The 4,319-nt window shown below is 33.6% G+C and overlaps 1 long non-coding RNA gene across 1 annotated transcript in view; it reads left to right on the top strand.

Moving 5' to 3' along the window:
- The first annotated feature begins 3,870 nt into the window (after window positions 1-3,870).
- LOC108690527 overlaps window positions 3,871-4,319 on the top strand; it is a 6,545-nt gene continuing 6,096 nt past the window's right edge. Inside the window, exon 1 of the long non-coding RNA XR_001931893.1 lies at window positions 3,871-4,033. This is a non-coding gene — a long non-coding RNA (uncharacterized LOC108690527). The remainder of the gene's footprint in view (window positions 4,034-4,319) is intronic.

The following is a 4,319-nucleotide window of genomic DNA, read 5'->3' as shown; positions in this document are numbered from 1 at the left end:
ATAAAAAATATACTTAGAATTTCGTTATTTTAATTTTAATTATGATATAAAACAATTGAAGCAAAAAGTTATACTGAAAAAATGTGTTAAATCTTTATCATATTTTTTTCAATACTAACTAAACATTTACTCTTACAATAAATATTTATTCAATAAAAAAAAATAAATCAAATTAATAGTTCTTGTATCAAGTATAAATTTATATTTTAGTAAATATTTAATTAGTACTTTCCAAAATATTTATTAAAAAATTTAGTAAATTTTTTTCGATTTTTAAATGTTAAATGTATCTCAAATTAATTCATAAATATAGATGTTTACTGTTCGATTCAATGTTCCATTCAATCCTATTCAAAAGCCGGATTTTATTGCCCTAAATAGAATATATCATGACTGATTTTGTAATCTGATTAAATGAAAACCGCAGGCAACAGCGGAAATAGTGATAGAAGTTAAAATAGTGTAAATCGAACAATCGCACTGCCGCGAGAGATCGTAACAAACTAACAACACAAATTTAAAACTTCTCGTGAAATAATCATCACGGTAACGGAACGATCGCAAATTATAGCCGATGCGATAAGTTAATATCCGCAATGTTGCACAGAGGAACGATAATTTCCTCTAAGGACGTATGATGGAGGGCGTAGCATGTGTTTTCGATTCTCCATCGATCGTTCATCGATCGAGCGAAAAGCATCGGCGGCAAAGATGCCGGAGGATGCTGTTACGTAACTCCTGAGAAATAAATTACATGAGTAGGAATCGATCGCGCTGACCTCGATTAACCCTTTAACTACGAATGAGTTGTATCCAAATTTCTGTGCGTTCGCCAAAGTCATTTTTCACGAAACTCTGCGCGGACTTCCTGCAAAATATTTTTTTATTAATGTAATAATAAGTGTATTATTATATCTTAAAGTGATGAGAATAAATTGTCAGAATTAAAATTTCAACATTATTACACATTTTTATGATATGCTGACGTTTGTTTAGAATCTTTATTATTTATATATTAGGTGTAGTAAAAAGAAATCCATTATTTTTGCATGAAATTGAATGGAAAAATAATGGATTTCTTTTTACTACACCTAATACATAGAAAAATACGTACTGTACGTAAATGATAATTACTTATTTTTACTTGTATTTCAAAAGTTTATCAGCAAATCTATCATAAATTGATCAAATTTTTTTATAATAGATAATATATAACAAATAATAAGATGCAAGGACCAAATTTATTCAAAAAATATATTTTGAATTTCAGTAATACTCAATTAAAATTATTAAATTAAAGCAAATTTAATTAATTTATTATATAAAGTCACTTCTTCGATCAATTTTATAATAGTCTTTAAAAAATATATATATATATAGATATTGGATTTGTTTCGAGTACGTAGTGAATTTTTCTAAAATTTATTGTTAAAGATAAGTGCGTTATTTAAAAGAAAAAAAGTAAAATGAAAAATAAATTGAGTAATCACCTTTCTTAGCATGATATTTTTCTTTGTGTATTTTCTTTAGAATTTTGAAGTACTTTAATTTTTTAGACGCAATGATATTTTTCTGTGTGTAAGTTTTTGCTTAAGGATTTCAAATTTTCAAATTCTTTGATATATTTGCAATTTATAATCGTTAAATTTATAATCGTCCTATTTTCTTTATAATTTTGAAGTATTTTAATTTTTTAGAGCATTTTTATACTAGAATTGTTATATTTTAAACATCTACATTCTCATGTTCTTATTAAAATTTTCATTTCCTAATCTGCGGATTAATTTAATTCTTCAATCTTTATACAACTCTGAGTGTTTAAATGACATTCTGGGGTCTAAATATCCGATGATATATTTGCTGAAACTTTTATGTATCATTAAATGTAAGACTTACTGGACGCATATAGGCTGGGATCCGAGTAACGAACTAATATACAAAGAGCATAATTTTCATCTGCCAAGCTCTCAATTAAGCCCACGGTGACTATAAGCGTACGGTGAATCATGGGAGAATCGGAATGCCAAATCGAGCGATTGTCATAGCTCGTTTAGAGTCCACCGAGACTTTTAGCCTGGACTTAATTAACGAGGTCGCTGGAAGAGAACCAACACCAATAAATAGCTGGAACGCTAATAATTCCCACTACGACAACTGTATTATAAAACATATCGACTGTCTTCAATTATCTAAGAATGTCATTAATAATAACGATAACAGCAAATCGCTGTAAGTTCACTTAAATTGCTGTATGTTTCAGTTAAAAAGAATAAGATATAGAATCAACAAACATTTATAATTATTTGAAAACTTTAATTAACGGCTATATTATTTATGTATCTTGTGTAGCTTCGAAAAACTGGTTCTGGTAATCCGGTTATCTTAAAATAAATATCAGATAATTTCTTTTTAGTGCTAGAGACAAGAGTTTCTTTATTACATTTCAGACGCGACCGCAACATGTAGCATGATGCTACAAAGTGGCGAAAAAGTCGATTCGTTCTCTCCCCCTCCGGATTCTCAATTAGTATCTTTGCTCGGAAAGCGCGGACGCCATCATGATGCCGGAACGAAGCGACGAGCAATGCGAGCGGCTCGTTCGCTCGCTTACGTACGCAAAGGAGGTCCGCTTTTAATGCGTGCGTGTCGGTGCGTAAGTGAGAGGCGGAGCCGTGCCTCGACGGAGGTCATAGGGCAATACCAATCACAGCCCCGTGATAACCACTCTCCTGCCATGCGTCCCGCGGAGGCGTGCATGAGTGCGTGCATGCATGCGTGCATGCGTGCGTGCCCGCATATACGAGCGCGAGCGTGCGTCATAGTTGCAAAACTAATTATTTCTCGCAGCGCTCTCGTTGCCGTCGGGCGTATCCCGTCGAACCTCGCGATTTTCAAGGGAGAGGGAGATCAACGTAATCGAGTTTGCATATTGCATACGATTTGCCGAAGATATCGGATTCTTTGCCGAAGGAAACGGGAACGCGAAGATTCATTCCGGGCGCTCTTCCAGGAAGTTCAAAGTTTCCACCGCTTGAATCGCGGATTTGACTGATTATTCAGATTATTGACGGCTCTGTTCCGGAACTATCACTGTTCATTCGTCACCGATTGCAGCTGTCCGATAAGAGCCCCGCTTGTCCTCTCGCTATCTAATAGCTTATAGCGCCGCATCTGGCGCTAAATGCGTCCTGTCGGATTAACAATTTTATCTGTTCGGTATGAAGACTTCCTTCGACGTTGCTGCGCGAGAAACCGATAATTATACAATTGCATTTAACCGCTGGATGCGGCTACATGAGTCTCGGCTCATATATAATATATGGGAATGCGCTCTTCGCGTTAGATAAATTATTAATGTAGTTGTAATTGCATTATGGAATTTCGAGGGAACTTGTGTTATACTATATAAATCTACATAAATATAATTTGTATAAAATGTTTCAAACATAAAAGTAGATGTTACAAAAAAATCAATAAATCGTTTGAAATAAATAATAAAAAGTTTAAGATCTTTATCTAACAAGCATCTCTCTTATATAAAAAAAATGTTATATTTAAAAAATTGATTCTCCCATCCTAATGTAAATTAATTCTTTTTAATTTTTGACATATCATAATTTTTCTAGAAATATTTCGTAGAGGAGATTGAATCAAGAAGTCGTATTTCATTTGTCAAATGTAATTTGTAAGCACATTAATCTATCAAAGAAAGATAGATATGTGTATGTGTATGTGTGCAATCATGGACGCAATACATGCAAATTTCCTGCAATCGCAAAGAATTCGCTCCTGACTCGTGTGGTTAGCGGGGGAAGAGAAAATGCGGAAATGGTCGGTGATACATCACCGAGATCAATCCAATCGCATTTTCTCAGGAGTCAACCGCCGGCGCGCGCCGTGTCACGACTCGCATAATCGTACGATTTGTACGTGTCGCTGTGCCGCCCGAAACATAGGGTTTCTCTTCAAGGCAATACCTCTCTTGTTGCTTCAAACATGAAATTTGCAGCTCGTCGTTGGCGCGATTCTAAACGTAAGTAGAAGATATTGCGCAAACGCTATTTCTTTCTGAAAGAGTCTCTAAAGATGTTCTCTCTCTTTGATTCAAAACTCGCATAATTTAGAACCAATTTTTTCATTAAGAATAACATTCCTCCACGATCATGCATAATTAAAGCGACAAATATCATGTTTGTGTATATTTTTATATCATTTTTTGTAGTGCTTAATAATTGACCTAGCTAATAATTCCAATCATTTTTTGTAACATGATTTCTTCAAAGAAACAATATAATAAGACATTATCTTGAGATATATAT

The sequence above is a fragment of the Atta colombica genome, unplaced genomic scaffold (assembly GCF_001594045.1).
Source record: "Atta colombica isolate Treedump-2 unplaced genomic scaffold, Acol1.0 scaffold105, whole genome shotgun sequence".
Lineage (NCBI taxonomy): Eukaryota > Metazoa > Arthropoda > Insecta > Hymenoptera > Formicidae > Atta > Atta colombica.
This window is presented reverse-complemented; position numbering and strand designations above follow the sequence as displayed.